Genomic DNA, 20215 nt, shown 5'->3' with positions numbered 1-20215 from the left:
TGGTAAGACAAACACTGCATGATCTCATTTATATGTGGAATCTAAAAAAGTTGAACTCATACAAGTAGAGAGTAGAATGGTGGTTGTCAGGGGCCAGAGAAGATGAGCTGATGTTGGCCAAAGGATGCAAAGTTTTGGTTAGATGGGATTAAAAAGTCCTGGTGATCTGTTGTACAGTATAGTGACTATAGTTAATATATACTTGAAAATTGCTAACAGGGTAGATCTTAAGTGTTCTTCACACACAAAAGTAATATGTGAGGTGATATGTTAATTAGCTTGATATCCTTTTTCAATGTATATGTATATTGAAACACCATGTTGTACACTATAAATATATACAATTTTTATCAATTATATCTTAAGAAAAAATTAAATATTTAAAATGTGTATTTTATTTAAAATAACAGTAGTAAACTTACAGGTTAATGGAAGCAACATTTTTAATGAAAAATAACAATTTTCAAAACCAAAGGTTACTGAGAAGAAGGGCATTGTTTCACATCTTTGTAAATCTCCTTAGCATCTGACTTAATACAAAACAGCTGGATTCTCATCTGCTTCGGCCTTCAATTTGTCATGATATCACAGGTCATACAGCCTCAGGCAAACTCCACTCCACACTTGGGAAACAAGTGAAAACTGTTGTAGTTCATAGAAGATAATACTTTTGATTGAGATGGTACTATGATGCTATGAGTTTGTGAGTTCACAATTTACCCTCCTTTTAATATAAACTTGCAATAATAGGAATATTTAAGATATCCATATGGGTCAAAACTTGAACAGCAAAATGCAAGGATATGTGGAATTGAAAACATAAACCTTCTGAACTAATGATCTTGAAAAAGGCAGAGGAAATTAGGAATCTGACTGCTCTTGGGTAATGAGGTCCAGAAGCACCCCATGCATATTGAGGTCCCAGGCTCATTGTGGCAAACAGGCACCAGATTGGGACTCTCCTGACATAAAAGGAACCTGGAAAAACAACAACAACAACAAACAGTGATGGTTACCCAGGTTTTTTACTTACGAGTGGTGGCAGGGGCGTGAAAAAACAGAGCCATGCAGAGAGGATCCAGCCTAAGCTTTAATCTTGCTCAGTGACTAATACGCTCCTTTTTTCACATGGCACAAAATCCCCAGTTGACAATACATGATTGTCTCTGGACTATGCTTCTCATGGGTGAGGTAGAGACAGTCAAAAAGACGTGGAGGGAAGAAAAGTTCAGAGAGGAGGGGAAACGATAACCCATAGGAAAAACACTTAGAAACTAAACTTGCAAAGCACTGGGTTAAAGTTAGGAAATCTTAAAATGAACAAGACAGCAAAACCAGCAATCGAGACATGAATTCAGTCCTTTCAAAATGCAATTCAAAATAGTGTTAGTGTGACTTTACGATTTTTGAAGCAATAAAGAATAGTGTCCATGAAATGTTCATCCATTTGAGAAAGGTAGATATTAAAAAAAGGTACCAATTAGAAATTATAGAACAGAAAATATAGTTATTGTATTTAAAACATCTAGGGAAATGCTATTACCAGATGCCGTTAAAAAGAGGAGTTACTCAGCACAGAAAACAATGTGAAAAATAGAAAGATTGAGACAAATGGAGGATGGATTAAGATGGGTCATTATAATTTATAGGTTGAAAAGAGTAGAAATGGAATGGCAGAAAAGTTATATTTAAAGACACACTAGCCCAAGAATTCTCCAGAGTGGAAGAAAGACCTTCGTTTTCACATAAATCCTGAGCAGGATAAACAAAAATCTATACATAACATCTATTCTGAAAGCTACCGGGGCGAAAACTAGGTGTTATTATAAAGGAACGTTATGTTGATGCAGACCTCCTCATCAGGTTTGTTAGAAGAGAATGGAATAATATCTTAGGAGAGAAGATAAAGGTTACCTAAGAATTCCATACCTGGCTAAAATGTCATTCAAAAATGTCTTATAAAGACATTTTTAGAAATACAAATAGACTACCTTATACACTTCCTGAAAGATACATTTAAGGATTTATTGCAATGAGAAAAAGTAAACCTAGAGGAACGAGAACTGAGATTCAAGAAACAAGAATGAGTGAATCAATTCTTGAACTAAGCCAGTAAATATAATTAATCATTAACTGTGAAAATGGTTTTCCTTTGTTTATAAAAAAGGTATAATTAAAATTCTAGACAATATTAATGAAGGTGGGAATGGGAAATCCAGTGAATTGCTGACGTGTGCCAGCATGTTTGCTTTAGTACTTTATAGTCTGTTAAAATATATATGCTTGTGTAGAAATTAGGAACTTAAAGATAGACAGTGAAGTAATAAATATAATTGAAACCTCCCAAATAAGCAGAAGGAAAACAAAACTTGATCAATTCCGTAGAATGCAGGAAAGGAGAAAATAAGTGACAAAAAGCATATTAAACAAATACATCAATAATTAAAAATGTAAACAGATTAACTTTCCTGTGTTTCTCAACAGAGTCATGGCCTTGTTTGCACCTAAAAACATAGCCTTGAAATATATATAAAGCAAAAACTATTAATTATAACGAGTGGTGGATAAAAACCATAGGAATATTGGGAGATTTTATTATATCTAGAACAGATAGATCAGGCAGACAAAAAATTACCAAGAATATTAAAAATCTGAACACAGTTAACAAGTTGATCCTATGAACATAAATAGAAATTGATACCTAACAATTAGAGAATACTCATTCTTTTCTAATATATTGAACAATTAAAATTTACCATATCTTAAGGTCACCAAGGATGCTTTGACAAATGTGAAATAGTAGCATATGGGCCATACTATATGAGTATAATGCAGTTAATTTGGAAATCTGTATTCAAAAGATAGTTTTTTTCCCCCAAGATCTTTGACCCCTAAACACGTTTCTTCATGTCGCAAAGAGGAAATCTAATGGAAACGGAAACAGTGAAATACAGAACTGAACAAGAAAGAACTAGAAAAAGAACAGAAATTAATTACATGGAAAAGAAGGAAGAATATAGTCAACAAAATCAAGTCATTTTCAAAAGACAGAACTGGCAAATCTTTAGCAAAACTGATGGAGAAACCATGGATAGATTAATAATATTAGTAATAGAAAAAGGGGCATAATTCTCAATGGAGAGGAGATTATAAACTATGGTAGAGAATATAAGAAGTAGGATAACAATCCAAATCATTCTATAAGGCTGTTATAACCTTGGTAGCAAAACCAGACAAGGATAGTGTAATGGAAAAGTATAACTCAGTAGTACCCAGCTGCATGTGTATATTAATCAGATCCTCATAATCAAGATCAAGCAGGGTTTAGGAATACAGTTTTCAACATAAAACCTGCTTTATTCACCATATCATCAGATGATGTTAAATAATATAATCTTCCCAGTGGATGCAGAGAAGTCATTATATAAAATTAAACTTATGATAAAAATTTTAAAACCTAGAACTTAAGGGAATTTCCTTAACCCCCAATAAAGAGACTGTACAAAACAAGTTTGCAATGAACGTTTTTACTTCTTAGTAAAGATGAGTATCCCCTTTCAAATATAGGACAAGACTTGTTCAATATCACCCCAGAAGTCCTAGCCAATGCATTATGTTAATGAAGTGAGATACGATTGTCAATGAAAGTAAAAATGAAGTCATTAATTAGCATGTTAATATTTTAAAGATATAGGAACATTTTTTTCTGTAGAAAAAAAAAAGTCAACAAGTTCACTGGATCCAAAGTCAGCATATAAAAAGCAATAGCAGGCCAGGTGCAGTGGCTTATGCATGTAATCCCAGCACTTTGGGAGGGCAGGGTAGGCTGATCACAAGGTCAGGAGTTCGAGACCAGCCTGGCCAACATGGTGAAACTCTGTCTCTACTAAAAATACAAAAATTAGCCGAGCATGATGGCACATGCCTGTAATCCCAGTTACTCAGGAGGCTGAGGCAGGAGAATTGTTTGAACCCGGGAGGTGGAAGTTGCAGTGAGCTGAGATTGAGCCATTGCATTGCTAGCTTGGGTGACAGAGCCGGACTATGTCTCAAAAAAAAAAAAAAAAAAAAAAAAAAAAAAAAAAAAAGCAATAGCAGATACTCTTCTCAAAAATTCATAACCCAAATCAAGTTGTGAGAAAATATCAAACAAACTGAGTATTCTACAAAATACTGAGAAGCTGTCACAGCCTTGGGGAGCCTAAGGAGATTTAATCACTAAGTGTAATGCTGTGTCCAGACTGAGATCCTGGAACAGAAGGAAGATAGTAATGGAAAAATGGGTGAAATAAAAATAAAGTCTGTAGTTTGTTTTCTGCTAATTATCTCTTCTTTTTGACAAAGTAGCAAGGTTACGGAAGGTATTAACATCAGGGAAAATGGGGTGGGGAAGTTTTGTACTATCTTTGCAACTTTTTAGTAATTCTGAAACTATTAAATAACCAATTATACAATTAATGGGGGGGAAAAAGGACCTCTTAAAGTCAAATAAGGCCTTTATAGGAAAAAAAATTACAGTGTATCGTTGATGGCCATAAGAGATACGAGTAAATACTGATATAGAGGATGGTCAAAGATGAGAGATCTTGATATAATGTTTTCAGTTTCTCTAAATTGCTGTGTGGATTTAATAAAATGTCAGAATCTCAATAGGATAGTTCATCAGACTTTAAAAGCTGCTTCTAAAAATCATTTGAAAGATGGTGGGCTAAGAGTCAGATAATTTTGAAAGACAAGGTAGGGCCAGACACTTTGAAAAACAAGGCAGGGCAGTCACCCTTTCAGATACCGAGATACTGTAAAGCTGTAATAATATGGTGCCTTAATGCACAGAGATAGAGAGTTCAAGCACAGACCTGCTCATATACAGAAATATGATACAAAGTCAGGGGAAAATTAGATCCCTAACACAGAACATAGGCAAAAATAACCATAAAGAAAACTAAAATGCACAGCTATTTGAGTATCTTTATGACATCAGTGTGGGGAAGAATTTCTTAAATTAGGCATTGAAGGAAAAGATTGTGAAATTTTACAGCACCTATTTAATTGTCCTCTAAGACAAAAGATAATGTTGGCTCTTCTAATTTTGGGCTTTTGGACTTTAAATGCAGTTGGGATGGGGGGCAGGAGGTCATTCAAGCTGAAACATGACATCTTTTTTGCTTTGCAAGATCACCCTTAATACTGGAGGAAGGGTTTGGAATGGAAGAAGGGTTTTTGTAGGAAGATAATGTTCCTTAGGACTACCATGGAAAGGGAAATCATGGGACAAATTTGGGATTTGCCTTAGATAGGGTCAGCAAGACTTGCTGATAAATTGGATGCTGGTGGTAAGGAAAAAAGGAACGAGAACAATCGTGAGGCTTTTTTGTTTGTTTGTTTTTATTTTTGTTGGTTTTTGTTTTTGGCTTCAGCAACTGGTACTGTTTATAGAAATGGGGAAAGGGGAAATTAATATTTGTTTGAAATGCTTTGAGTTACCTGATAGACATCCAAGGGGATCAGTCAGTTTCCAAGCAAAAGACTGCACTTTTGTGGACCGTCCTGTGACAGAGGATTGGAATTTGGAAACCATTGGTATGCAGGTGGCATTTAAATTATGTGACTAGGTGAGGAGGGAAGGGTTGTTACCTAGGGAGTGGACATTGATGGAGAAGACTAGTGACTAAGTTCTGAGGCAAGACCCTCCAGTGTATAGATGGTGAGCAGAGCAGAAGCCATTTATGACTGAGAAGAGACCACTGATAGGGGGGCGGAAACCAGGACCATGTAATTGTCACCAAAAATAAGATAGCGTGCGATTTTGTTTTTGTTTGCTTGTTTTAATGAGGATGTTGAGTATTACTGAGAGATAAAGTGAGATTAAGAGCAAGTTTCTTGGTCACATAAGGAATTGCTGAAATTTGTCAAGCAATTTCAGTGGGTTTGGAAGGGATGGAAGCCTTTGGGGCATATATGTTAGCAGGAGAGAATGTATGGTAAGACCATTGAGTCAGCGACAGTAGACTGCTCTATCAGGAGGCATTTTCAGGGCCAAGAGGTGCTGAGCAAAGGAGTGGTAACTGCAGGAGCTCTGAGAGCATGTGGTGTCTGGTGGAAATTAACGATTCAGGATCCAGAGAGAAACTGGTATTGCAGATAGAGGCCTTTGAGGAGAGAGGGGGATGACGGAATCCTTAAAATATGTTAAAATCACCTACAAAACCTAAACCAGACATTAGGATCCCTTGGGAACCTGAAAAACAAAGATCTCTGTGGGACACTGGGAACCCGCATTGTTTAACGGCTCTCCAGGTGAGCCAGATTTGAAAATCTCTAACCTAAGTCAGGGTACTGCCACAGTCACCTTCAGTCTTCCTGCTGGGAACTTGTTTTGAATGTGTATTTTCATAAGCACAGTGTTTTCATTCATATATTATGTTTATGTTGCACTGCCGGGCGAAAAGAGACTGTTGATGGTCTAGGGAATCTAAAACACGTAAAGCAGCTTCTCAGTGTAGCAAGCAATCACTGATAACTCCTTGAGTATAATCAAAGTTTAATTTGGGGTATTAAAGTCTGTGTGCTCCTTAGGTAAACACCTTTTGGTAATTAACCACATCTTGCAGATTTTTTCCTTTAAAGTTAAAATCATACAGCATTTTTATTAGCCACTTAAAATCGCTGTGTGTAAATTTACCAGAATACAGTTTAATTCTTTTCTATGGAGCACAGTTTTGGTGATAAAAATGATGCTCCGTGAATATCTCTGTATAGAATCTTCTGTATATCTCTGTATTTCCTTTGCTTTTTTAGTTCCTTGAAAGTGGAATAGTTGGACCAAAGAGTATATTAGTGAACTTTTAGTAATTCATTGATTTTACTGCCAGAGAAGAGATAAGTATTTCTGCCAAGGAAATTCACAGTATGGATGGCAGAAGGGAAGAATCCCTCTTCCACCCCACATTCCTTGTCCCTAGAAGTAACCCATTAACAATTTCTTGCCTACCCTTCCAGCAGTTTTACCTGTAGTTGGGTTTATCCTTAAAAAACAAATATATGAGAAAACACTTACTTACCAGTTCGTTTCTACAAACTTCAGTAACTTGTATATTTCACTAAATCTATTGAGAATTCGGTCCTTAATAATCCCATCCAACTCTACCTCATTATTTTTATCTCTCATTTTCTCGCTGTTTTACTAAATGGCAATGTAGTGGGCTCACGCAGTGGAAGGTCTGTATTGACGGCTGGTGGGAAACAAGTCAGTAGTGTGTGAGACTGCCCGCTCCCATAAACCGCACGTGCCCGGTGTTTCAGGTTTGCATTTCTTTATGCAAATAGGTCGTGATGTTTCCTTCGCAGGTCGGCCAGCCGTTTGGATTTTCTTGCGAATTGCCAGTTTTGTCCCCTTTGCCCATTTTTTCTGGCTTGGTTTAGTCTTTATCTCGTTGGTTTCCAGGAGCTCTTCATTTATTAAGGAAATTAGCTCGCTGTCTTTCATGTGTCCCAGGCGGAGAAGTCTTGTCTTCCCTGTTGGTCTTTAGACGTTAATGTATATGTTTTTGCGGCCAGGATTTTCATTGTTTTCATTTAGACAGTTGTGTACATTTGTCCCTTTATTCTCCGGCGGTTTTACATTTGAGCATCTCAGTAGGGTTTCCTCCATTTCGACCCCCATTTCTTTGTTTGGGGGCTGCACCCCCACCACCCAACCCACCCCCCTTTTCCAGACCCGGCTTTGGGGTCCCTCACGGCCACTCCCTGACGTCAGCCCCCAGCCTTCGCGCCAAGCCGTTGCTGTGGCAACCGCAGCCTGATTGGCACACCACAGGGCCGTGGTGAGGGGGCCCGGAGAGGGCGGCGAGGCTGCTGATTGGCTAGCACAGAAGCCCCGCCTCTGCAGAGAAGCCCTGACAAGGAGGCGTCGAGCGGCACCTCGGTGCAGAAGCCTGGGAGCTGCGGGTGGAGAGGTTTGGGAGGCGCGAGAGATGTCCACCCTGGGCTGGTGGCGCCGCCGGGCGCCAGGCGCCATGTGGGTGCGCTAGGTGGCTGTTCGCGCCCGAGGCTGCGCTGCACTGAGGTGAGGTGAGTGCGCCCTCGGCCGCCCGGTGCACCTCCTGTCCGCCGGACCTTGGTGTAACGACGGTGCTGTGCCGGAGTGGCCGTCTTGCCGCAAGCCCAAGACCCCCGCGGCAAGCCAGCGACCCTTGTGGCAGGGCGGTCCGGCGGACCTGGTACATGGCCGCCCACTGCCCAGTCCGGGAGTGGGCACAGTGGCGGCCGGGCTGTGGATGGTTGGTGCGTTTTTGGGGCAGGGGTGGGCGCAGCCTGGGCTGCTGCGTTGGTGCCGCCATCTTGCGGGCCGGGGTCTAAGGGGCTGCTGCGGGTCCTCCGCGCCTTCCTGACTGGCCGGGGTCCACCGCAGCAACCCGGGGGCATTAGGGCAGACAGCCAGGGGCTCTGTCACGGCGAGTCCAGCAAGGTAGACACCAGTGCCATCCCTGTTGCCGCGGTGGAGTGCGGCTCTCGGGAGCCCTGGGCTGCCTGGACTGGGTCTGGGGGCTGCAAGAATGCCCCTTCCTGCGGGCTCCCATCGGCCTCACGGCGCTGGCGTGCCCGGCTACCCTCTGGGGGCGGGGCCTGTTTGCCGCAGTGGTGGTGGGAGGGGCGAAGGCCGCCAAGGTGGCGGGGCTGAGGGCTGTCCTGCCTGTAAGGGGTTTTCTTTCCCCGCCCTCTCGGGCGCTATCTTAAAGGAGGGCGGCTGAAGCTTGCGGCGCAAGCGCTGCCCTGGTTGGTTGGCGGCAGATGGGGCGGGGCAAGGCTAAAGTGACCGTGGGTGGCGTTGGATGTAATCGTCTGCTCAAGCCCCACCCACTGGGTGACATCTTTTCTGAGGGTGGCTGAGATTTGCCGCGCAGGCGCTGTTCTGGTTGGTTGGCGGCAGATGGGGCGAGGCAAAGCTGAAATGACTGGGTTGCATTGGCTGTAATGGTCTGTTGCAGCCCCACCCACTGGGTGCCATCTTTTATAAGGGTGGTTGAGGTTTGCCGAGCAGGCGCTGTTCCTGTTGATTGGCAGCAAATGGGGCGGGGCAAGGCTGAAGTGACTGGGTAGCTTTAGATGTAATCATCCGCTCAGGCCCCGCCCAGTTGGACGCCATGTTTGATGAGGGCTGCTGAGGTTTGCTGCGCAGGCGATTCCCTGGTTGGTTGGTGGCACATGGGGCGGGGCAAGGTTGAAGTGACTGGGTAGCATTGGATGTGACGATCTGTTCACGCCCCACCCGCTTGGACGCCATGTTTGATGGGGGCTGCGGGCCCCACTCTCTCGGACGCCATGTTTGATGGGGGCTGTTGAGGTTTGCTGCGCAGGCGCTGCGCTGGTTGGTTGGTAGGAGATGGGGTGGGGCAAGGCTGAAGTGACTGGATAACATTGGATGTGACGATCTCAGGTCCCGCCCACCTAGGTGCCATGTTTGATGGGGGCTGTTGAGGTTTGCCGCGCAGGCGCCGCCCTGGTTGGTTGGTGGCACATGGGGCGGGGCAAGGCTGAAGTGACTGGGTAGCATTGGATGTGAAGATCTCAGGCCCCGCCCACCTAGATGCCATGTTTGATGGGGGCTGATGAGGTTTGCTGTGCAGGCGCCGCCCTGGTTGGTTGGTAGCAGATGGGGCGGGGCAAGGCTGAAGTGACTGGGTAGCATTGGATGTGACGATCTCAGGCCCCTCCCACCTAGATGCCATGTTTGATGGGGGCTGCTGAGGTTTATTGCGCAGGTGCCGCCCTGGTTGGTTAGTGACACATGGGGCGGGGCAAGGCTGAAGTGACTGGGTAGCATTGGATGTGAAGATCTGCTCAGGCCCCGCCCACCTAGGTGCCATGTTTGATAGGGGCTGCTGGGGTTTACTGCGCAGGTGCTCTGATTGTTGGTGGCAGATGGGGCGGGGCAAGGCTGAAGTGACAGGGTGGCATTGGACCTAGTGGTTTGTTCAAGCCCCACCCACCTGGGCGCCATCTTTAATGGAAGCGCCTGAGATTTGTTGCACAGGCACTGTCCTGGTTGGTTGGGCGAGGCAAGGCCCGCCCGCCTGGGCACCATCTTTGATGGGGGCAGCTGAGGTTTGCTGTGCAGGTGTTGCCCAGATTGGTTGGCGGCAGATGTGGCCGGGCAAGGCTGAAGTAGCTGCGGGTGGCATGGGCATGATGGTCTCAAGCCCCACCCACCCGGGCGCCATTGTTGATGGGGGTGGCTGCGGTTTGCCGCCTAGGTGTGGGGTTGTCCACAGGGAGGGGCGGGGCCGCGGCTGCTGTGCTGCCTTCTCTGCGGTGGTGGAAAGCTGTGGAGTGCCACGCCCGTTGGGTTGTGTGTGCTGGTCGCCGAGCTGTTCTGCCAGTGGGACTGGCTGGGTCCCCGCATCTGGGGGAGCCAGGAGACCTGCCTAGAGAGTTTGCCGTAGCGGCCGCGGAGCCATTTGTCCTCAAGGAGACGGCGACGGTTGTCAGCGTGCTCGCTGTGTTTTTGGCTAACGGTGTCAGAGGCTCACCCCTTCCCCTGTTGTTGTCTGACCAAGACTTTGTTCACCTCAGGATGTGTGTGGCTCCATTTTGTGTCTGGGGGCGGCTTGGCGGGGGAGCTGCGTGGCGGGTTGCGCAGGCGCCCTGCTGGCAGGGCTAGGGGCAGGGGCCCAGGACCGTTCTTCGGGACTGATAGGGCTGAGAGCACCCCTACCTCCACTGCCCCCCGCCGCCTCCACGGTACTGTCTGTGCTAGCCGCAGGGGGGCGCCCGAGGTTGATTGCGCAGGCGCCATCTTGAGTGACACCTGGGTCGGCCCGAGGGCGGGCATGAGGGAGGGCTGTCTCAGTGACTGGGAGCTGCCGAGCCTGGTCCACTCTGGCGCAGTGTTTGGCTGCAGTGGGGCACGTGAGGGCAGTTACACAGGCACTGGTTTGAATGACTGCTGGGTTGGCTGTAGGGCCCGGTGCAGAGGAGTGACCCGGGGGCTGCATGGCCCCGCCCACCCTGTGGCATCATCGTGGCTGGCCATTAGGTGGCAGCCAAGGTGTACTGTGCAGGTACCATCCTGAATGACAGGCTGGCTGCAGGTGCGGGCCTGAGGGAGGAGCTGCTTTGTCTTGAGTGATTGAGGGGGGCCATAGCATGTGTGTCTTGTCTGATGGAGCAGCCTTCATTCAATGTGACGGGTGCACTGCAGAGGCGCCATTTTTGAATGACAACTGTGTTGGCTGTAGGAGTGGGCGTGAGCCCCGCCCACCCTAGTACCGTGTGTGTGGGACGTTGGCGGGGGCAGCAGAAGCGTACTGCGCAGGCGCCATCTTGAGTGACAGCAGGGCTGTTGGAGGGGGCTGAGGGGATTTCAAGGTAGGCGGGGCCGTAGAGCCTAGTTCATTCATTCTGTGCCATCTTTGCCGGCTCGGGGTAGGGCCTGCGCGGGAGCCTTCCTGAGTGACCGCGGGCTGCACTGGCGTGCCAGCTGAGCCCTGCCCCTACCGTCTTGGGCAGCGCGCCTTCATGGCTGGTGGCGCCGTAGTTCCTCCAGGGGGCGCCAAAGCCAGGCCTCGGGAAGCCGGCGAGTTCAGCTGCGCAGCCTTGGGACAGTGAGGTCCAAGGCCAAACTCAGAAGTTTTAAAAGATTTGGGGAAGGGTGGGATTTTAAGTGAGAAAATGGAGGAGGTGCACTGTGGGTTAAGATTTGGGGTCTAGGTGATTTGGAGACTCTGGTGGTGAAGGATTTTCTCTCAAAATCCTACAAGTGGAGCTGGAAAAATTCAGGGCTGCAGGTGGTCCTGAAGGGAGGGGCAGTGCCTTGGAACTAGGAGGCTGCCCTGGGCAGGTGGGGGTGTGTTTGAAGGGGCTGCCCCAAAGGTAGGGTGGGTCCTTGGGAGAAACTGTTCATGAGCAGAGCCGCTAGAGGGCTGCACAGCTTCCAAAGCTTAGTTTGGGTGGGGACCTCCCAGCCCTAGCTCTCCTACAGAGTCCTAGAGCTCACTTACCTAGCCCTGGCTCCACCCAAGGAGATCTTAAGTCAGCCCTTTTGTTTTATTTGAGGTAGGGAAAGTGACACATATGACGCCTTCCTAGCCTGTCATCATTTCTTTTCTTTTTTTTTTTTTTTTCAGACAAAGTCTCGCCCTGTCACCCAGGCAAGTAGTGCGGTAGCGCGATCTCGGCTTGCTGCAGCCTCTGCCTCCCGGGTTCAAGTGATTCTCCCACCTCAACCTCTCTTGAGTAGCTGGGAATACAGACGCGCACCACCCTGCCCAGCTAATTTTAAATTTTTAGTAGAGCAGGGGTTTCACCATGTTGGCCAGGATGGTCTCGAACTCCTGACCTCAGGTGATCTGCCCGCCTTGGCCTCCCAAAGTGCTGATTACAGGCATGAGTCACTGCACCCATCCTTTGAATAGTTTTTAATAAGCTCTTTAACCTCACCAAAATATGCTCACCTGACTCTTGGAATATAAACCAGCCCGGTAATCATGAAGGTCCTTCCCCCAGTGACCTCTAATTGATTGAACACATACTCTGAGGTGCAGTGGGACTTGAACTATGTCCTACTAGTCCACTGAGAGCATGTTGATAAACCCTAAAATATTTCACATGATTAAGAGTATCATTATGTAATAATAATGATAGGATAGCAGTCCTAACATAGGGATGGCCAGCGCCATAAATGGGGTTCTTGAATTGATTCCTTAATCTAGAGCCGCAGGGAAGGTTGTAAGACACCCCAGAAACTGACTTGAATGCTTTTGATGTACCCTTGTTGGAGAAAGTCTATGAGTACATCCCAGGGTGTGACATGGCCTAAGGGGGCTATACCCATGGCCATTCATCCTAGATGGGATGCTATTTATGGTCTCGTTTGACCTGTGCCATCATAGAAGATAAATGTGGAACTGTTGTGCTGTTGTTCCCCCCTGAGGAACCCAGCAACTGCAAAATAAACATGGTGAATCACATTTTCTTTTCCTCTACAGCTTTGCCTTCTTGATCTTCCATCCTTCTTGGAGACGACTGGCGAGAGGAAGAGGGACTAGGTCCAAACGCTAGGTGGCTGGGTCCAGGTGAGTTGAATTTCCTCCTCACAGTGCCACATCCATCTTTGAAGTGACCACCACACTTCCTTACTCTGACACTTCCTACTGCACACGTGTTCCACATAGCCACCCCAGCACCATTTGTGCCCTCTGAGAATACCCAGACTCTTCTGGTGGATTTTGTATTCCCTAGAAATTCTCCTTGGCCTCACACCATCCATTTCAGTATTCTCCCTCTTTTTCTCATACTCAGCTACTGCTTCAGGCCTACTCTTTTTCTCTTACCTGGTGATTAAAGAAGCATGAGAGATTCATCCACTCGTCTGTGAATATTGACCAAGTGTGTACTTTGTGCCAGGTACTGGGACATAGCCCCCATGGGGGAAAGGAAGTGTTTTCACAGAGTTTTTAGTCTATTTGGGAATTAAAGCTGTGGAAAACATAATTGTTTGATTTATACTTTTGCAAGAGAACATCTGCTAGCAACAGCCGACTTAATCTTGGAGAGGCCACATAGGGGCCTCCCGGAGATGGTCAAGAACATTAAAGCTGAGCCCTGAAGGAGTGTGAATGGTGTGTGTCATGGGGAGAGTAGTCTCAGCAGAGGGGACAGGGATGTTCTTGAGAGATGCAGAGAGAGAGGAACTGAAAATCCAGGATTCCTAGAGCAAGGGAGTCATTAAGTGGCATCTGACTGAGGTAGGAAGAAGGTAAGTTGCGGCTTCATTGTGAAAAGACTTGTAATCGTGGTAAGTAACTGGGCTTGACCTAAAGTGCATCAGGAAGCCCTTTTAACCATGGGAGTATCATAATCAGATTTGTGGTTTTAAAAAGATCATCTGGTTACAGGGTGCAGAAGGGGAGGGTGGACGCAGTGGGTGTGAGGAGGCCACCTTGGGCCTGGGTGAGAGATGGTGGCTTGGCTTGTGGTCATATCACAGGGAGGAGCGAAGTGGGTAGATTATTTGAGAGGTGATAGGAGGGAGACTCCACAAGACTCACTTTCTCTGTTCATGGCCTGCTGACTGATTCAGAGCAGACACAGTCACATGGTACAGGGAAGCAAGCACATAGCCAGGGGTTGTCTATTTATTTGTTAGCAAGCATTGATGCTGGGCCTGATCCAGGACAGGATCATGCCAGGCTTGGAGTCTCTAGAAGTGAGAGGCATAATCCCTGGCCTCAGTGTCTACTGAGTGGAAACTACTCCCATCACAAGAAGAGTAAGGATGTGTTTACCAAAATAGGTGGCTAAGGTGGTGGTGGAATACTGCTTGGGGAGAAGCTAACATGACCAGGTGGGCCCTTGGGATGGGTTGGTGTATTCCTGGCCTCAGTGAATGCTCAAGATATCCATTATGGTGCTTAACCCTGTGGAGACTTGGAAACCTACTTTGCCTGAGAGCTCGTGTTGGTAGATCCACATTTAACTAAGCTCGAGAGACTTAAACCCGTACTAACATGGCTTATAACAGGAGGTTCTTTTTCCCACAATTCTGGTTTATTAATTTATGGTAGGAGATCAACAGTAGCAGGGACCCAGGTACTCAGCAGTGTGTATGATCAGCAGATTCTCTCCCTGTGGGCAGACCTACATGGGAAACACAGCCATAGTGAGAAGGTTGCTTGGTGAGTGTGGAATCAGAACCAAGAGGATGTGGGTGAGCTTTCATAGCACTGGTTTGTAACACAGCCTGGTGCAGCCATGTAGTCACAGTGAAACCCTTGCTTAGGGTTACCAAGACACCACAAGCCCCTTATCTAACATCCTTGCCCTCCCCAAACTCCATTCGAGTTAGGTCTGATGAGAGTTGTTCACTATCCTGTGGATGGTTGGATGGACCATGCTTTGTGGCCTACTTTTTAGTACTCCCTCCCCTTAAAAAAAATAAGATCAGCCAATTATTGTTATTAGAATATAGTCAAATAATTTCATACTGTTCTGGAAGACATTTTGTCTCTTTAAAGTAGCTTTATTTGTCTCGAACCATTTTGTGCTGGTCGTAAGACTGAACTCTTAGATATTATTTCCTCTTTTTCTAAACTTTTGGGGAAATCTCTCAAGGATGGACAACGACAAGGAGATTTTGCTGCAGTGTGGTAAGTGCTAAGCTTAATGTGGTAGAAGTAAGCCCAGGATGTTGAGATTATCTGAGAGAAGCCAGCCAACAGACCAGAGGGTGGAGGTTGTGGCCTTTGAGATGGAGTTGGTGGTCATTTACTCCTTGCTCCCATATAAAATTGTTCCCTCTAAAGCCCCTGTGTCCCACATGTACCTTATTCATAGGTGATGGGACCAGACTGGATACCTTAGAGCAGTGGTTCTCAAAGAACAGCTCCTGGAGTGGTGGTAGGAATGCTTCTTTCCTGGGGAACCACAGACCTCCTGAGTCATCCCACCTGGAAACGTAGCTTCGTGTTTCATAAGCACCCTAGGCAACTCTTCTGCACGTCTGAGTTTGAGAACCACTGCCCTAGAAGGAATCAGGCTGTAGCATGCACTTTCATACTGAGAATTTGGATGAAAAGACACTTGCGTGTCAGGCATTTAAACTGGGAGGTGAGGTAGGCCTGGGCTGGGATAGCATCTTACTCCATGTGCATGCTGAAGTAGAGAATGTCGGTCTGCAGAGAGAGGCAGGAGAATGGAGCAAACAAGAAGAGAGAGGCGACCACACACCACGCTGTCCCTGAGAGACGAAGAGAGTAACCTCCTCGGTTCCTGACTTTAAAGTTCTCAATTCCAGCCCCCTTTTAATGAGGTAGGTAGAACGAGTTAGGGGGCTGAATCTAGGTGCACTATGGTGAGGGACCAAAGTAAGTAAATGGAAATGAGACTGAAGGAGACTTGGTGGATTTTCTCCTGCGTCAGATGGGATGTGGGAGCCTGAGGCCAAACTGGAGTCACAGGATTTCTTCTCACACATGGTCCCAGATGCTTTCTAGTGCATGATGTGTTCTTTAATTAAGCTCTTCCCTGCTCAGTTGAACACTGACCCATCATTTCTCTGATTAAAGCCATAGATCTTCCCCGACTTAATGGCAAGGATGCCTGATGAGTTTCATCTTTATTATGTATTATATTAATTGTGAGATCCATGCTTTTAATTTCTACTCATTTTAATGGAATAGAAGTAAAGTGTCATAAAATATCCAAAGAATGGCATCAGTACCACCATCCAGACTTCAATTGGCAGTGCTGTCTTACAGCAGGCAGCGCCAAGCTTATTCTGTATACAGAGAGGTTTCATGTGTAGATATCTAAAGAACAGATCCTTTGGAGATCAAAGAATGCGAGATTCCCAGAAGCACTCTTCCTGCCTGGCTGTGTAGAGGGATCCTCTATCAGTGGCCCCATCACTTGGCGCCTCTCCTCCCTCCCCTTGAAGTTGGTGACCTTTCTTTGTCCCCTGGCCCAGAGTCAGCTAGCCCTTTTGTGCTGCTAACTGCAGTTGGCTACTACTTAACACTGAGTCCTGCTCTGAAGAGAGAGCAGAGGGAGATGTGGAAGCTTTAGTAATGAGGGGTGTGTGGGAGCCCACCTTCAAGTCAGGAAGGAGATGGATTTGCCCTGTGGCCAGAGTTCAGTCTTGAGCCATATGATGGCTAGACAGCTGTCAGTGAAGTGAGGATTTGGGTGTGGAGCCTAATGCCTACTAGCCCCTCCATGGTACAGTCACTGGAGAGGGGAGGTACAGATGGTGACCACAGGGTACCCTCGGTGGGAGTGCTTAAGGGTCAGAGGGAGATTGTATTATGGGGACCCCAGCAGGGAAAGGGGAGGGCCTGATGTGCTGCAACAAGCTGGGCAGGAAGGAAAACAAACCCCCTAGGAAACAGTCATTGAATTTACTTCATTTTTATATTTAGTTTTTTTCCTGATTGGGAAGTTAAAATAACATTTTAAATAGAGCTGGAAAAAGAAACAGACTTGTTATTGTTAATCATTTATTCCAATAGATTTCCCCTATTTTATAAATAGTCAGTACAAGTGTATGTGAGTTTTCTTCCAGTTTAGTTTGTATGTAGTTTAATTTGTATGTACTACCATATGTTTAACTATTTTTTACATACATGAGATCATGCCATTTATCAAACATTTCACACTCAAGGTCTCCATCTATAGCTTTGCTTTCTGAAAATTGCATTATATTCCATTGTGTGGACACTATCATTCTCTGTGTACACATAAGTGGGAATATTTGCAGTAAGAACAACATATGTATAGATTTTAAGATTTATTAATAGCAACAAACTTAATCAGTAGGTGTGGCTTGCAGTTTCTATGGTGAATGTTTTGCAATTCACCATATTTGCAATTCAGGTTTGTCAAAACCTGAATGTAGTGCTGTGTTTTATTTTTATAATCAGAAAATAAAGCTGTAACATTTCTTGACAACACGACTTAATGGTTATGTAACATTTTGCTAAATACTTTGTTTTCATTCCTTGTTTAATGAAAACTCAGGAGGGATGCTGGTTTTTTGGGTGCAGTAACTTACTTAGAACAAAGTATGTTTGTCATTGGCCCTAGTGGCCTTAGCTTTCCAGAAATGTGTAGTTGAAATACCTAATTTCTTAGGGGATGCTCTGTGCCAGCAGTGGTTATATTGGCCTTTCCTAACGTCAAAGGCCAACTCTAATTCTAGAAATGCATGCTTGAGTAACCAAACACTGAAGTGTCAGCGGTCCTGTCATGGCCTTTTTGTTAAAGTTACCCTTTGCCATGTAGTTGTAAGAAAGTTCCTAGTTTGTATTTAAATAAGGAGTCATTTTCCAGTCCTTTATTATACATTAAGTCCCCATGTGTCTATAGACTTTCACACAGTTGAATTCTGGACTCTGTTATGTCCCAGTGGTATATTTGTCCTTGTGCTTATATCCTTATGGGAAAAAACACTTTATTTTCATGTGTTGGAGTCATTTTACAGACAAACCACCTCCCACTCCATATAGGCCTTATGCACGGTTGTCTTGATATTCTTGTACATTTATTCTTCCAGAAGAACTGGATTATCGGTTTGTCAAAACTCCCCATCTCAAAATAAAAAGGAACTTTTAAAATGTGATACACATGTCTTCATGTATTTATTTCAGACTTATTGCCCTTCTGTAATTTTTTTTTTTTTTTTTTTGGTGATGTGGTCTAGTTCTGTCACCCAGGCTGGAATGCAGGGGCATGATCTTAGCCCACTGCACCCTCCTGCTCCCAGGGCTCCCCCTGCATCAACCTCTCGAGTAGTTTGGATTACAGGCGCATGCCACCACCCCTGGCTAATTTTTGTGTTCCTCTGTAAACTTTTGAAATTTTGTTTGAAGTTGCAGATAACTTTGTTAAACTGATTTATGGAGATTTATTTATTTGTTTTGCTATTAATGGGAATTATTTCTCTTGCTGTATTTACTCATAAGGTTTTGTAGTTCAAAATAATGCTGTCCCCATATTTATACTTTTTTCTTCAGTTGCACTAGCTAGGACTTCCAGAGTCATGTTAAATTGTAGTTGTGATGTAGCTGTCCCTTCCTTGTCCCCACTTCCAGAGGAACACCTTTAGGGTTTAATAACATGCTTGTTTGCATTTCTTTGAGATAAGTATTATGCTTAGATGGTCTCCTGCGTTTACTCTGCTAAGAACTTATGAGGAAAGGCTGTTGAAGTTTGCAAATTTTTTTAACTTGAAATACTGCTCATGGGCTCCCCTTCCCCTTTCATCCTTTGTATAACAGTTTACCCTTATGGGACATCCTCCTTGTATTCCTGGAATAGCCTTTCAAGATCATGGGCTATTATTTGGACTTTGTTAGATTGGGTTTATCAAATGTTTTTGCATCTATGTGCAAATGTTTATTGAACACCTATAAAAATACAGAGATGAAAAAGGTAGCAGAGTCCTTGCCCATGGGGCCTTGCAGTGGGGTATAAATACAGGTACTCTGTTGTTCTGTTGGATTCATACATTTTCAAGCACAGCTCTGATTAATAGGCTACATTTTTACTGATGGCCCGTTTAGGCCATCCTCGGGCAGACTAACTCCTCAGCCTTAATGTTTCATTTGATAGCATCAGACAAGCCTTTAGACCTTTCTTCCTCTCAGCACCTGCAAACACATATCTTCTGTTTTCTTCAGTGGTAGGCGTGGCTGTTGCCATGGAGAAGCTGGCCTGGGGAAGTGGGGGCCGAGTGGGTAGAGCAGTTATGCTTTTGATGGCCAGACTCGCTGTCACAGAAGGTCACCTGGGATCTGATCTTCCCCAGGCAGGGTAAGGTAAGTATGTGGCCCTGGCAGGTGCAAATTCAGCATCTGGCCCCATTGTTAGTTGCCCTTTGGGCGGCAAGTAGAGGATGGGGTGAATCCAAAGCTAAGGGTTGGGTCACGCGGCCAGGAAGGCAGCTAACCTAATTGCATATGGCCCACCTTGTGTCAGGTGGCCCTGCAGGAGAAGGCTGACTAGCACTTCCTCTTCCTGCCTTTGGCTCTGGGTTGCTCTAATGTGACTTGTGTTAGGACTGTGGTTACATAGCAGTAACACAACAGAACACGTTTGTTTCCCTGTCAGTCGTGCTCGTCCCTTCCCACCATTCCATGTATAAAATGTGTTACCTGCCATTATTTTGTGCTCGAGGTTTTACCTTTTACAAACCAGAAATTAGCTGTACATACAAAGGTTAAAACATAGTGTGCAGCTGACTTTGTTTTTTGTTGTTGTTGTTGTTGTTGTTTTTTGAGATGGAGTCTAGCTCTGTTGTGCAGGCTGGAGCGCAATGGTGCAATTTTGGCTCACTGCAACCTCCACCTCCTGGGTCCAAGTGATTCTCCTGCCTCAGCCTCCCGAGTAGCTGGGATTACTGCCACCACGCCCAGCTAATTTTTGTATTTTTAGTAGAGACGGGGTTTCACCATGTTGGCCAGGCTGGTCTCGAACTCCTGACCTCAGGTGATCCACCCGCCTCAGCCTCCCAAAGTGCTGGGATTACAGGCGTGAGCCACCGCACCCAGCTGCAGCTGACGTTTTAGCTTTTTTTTTTTTCTTATTAACATTTTATCTACTTGGCTATATTTGTTCTTAAATGGAGAATTGCTGGTTCAAAAGAAGTAGGTGGTTTTTTTAGTAGCTTTAAACAGTGGCCAAAATGGGGTCCAGAAATGTGGTTCATGCCTGCACCAGC

The 20215-nt window shown here is 45.3% G+C and overlaps 1 protein-coding gene across 45 annotated transcripts in view; it reads left to right on the top strand.

Moving 5' to 3' along the window:
• Positions 1-7926: 7926 nt before the first annotated feature.
• The window catches only part of PEG3 (paternally expressed 3), a 31876-nt gene continuing 19587 nt past the window's right edge, over positions 7927-20215 (top strand). For 8 of the 45 annotated variants that reach the window (XM_074024902.1, XM_005590482.4, XM_074024909.1 and 5 more), the window contains exons 1-2: positions 7927-8065; positions 12987-13073. The gene's annotated coding sequence lies outside the window, so the exon portion shown is untranslated. Of the gene's footprint in view, positions 8071-12125; positions 12150-12986; positions 13074-15111; positions 15147-15677; positions 15809-19175; positions 19314-20215 lie in introns of all 45 variants that reach the window. The other 37 variants (XM_065535048.1, XM_005590478.4, XM_074024904.1 and 34 more) reach the window with 15 other exon arrangements.

This window comes from Macaca fascicularis, chromosome 19, assembly GCF_037993035.2.
Source record: "Macaca fascicularis isolate 582-1 chromosome 19, T2T-MFA8v1.1".
Classification (NCBI taxonomy): Eukaryota; Metazoa; Chordata; class Mammalia; order Primates; family Cercopithecidae; genus Macaca; species Macaca fascicularis.
Note: the sequence above shows the minus strand (reverse complement) of the source record. Positions and strands in the feature narration are given on the sequence as shown.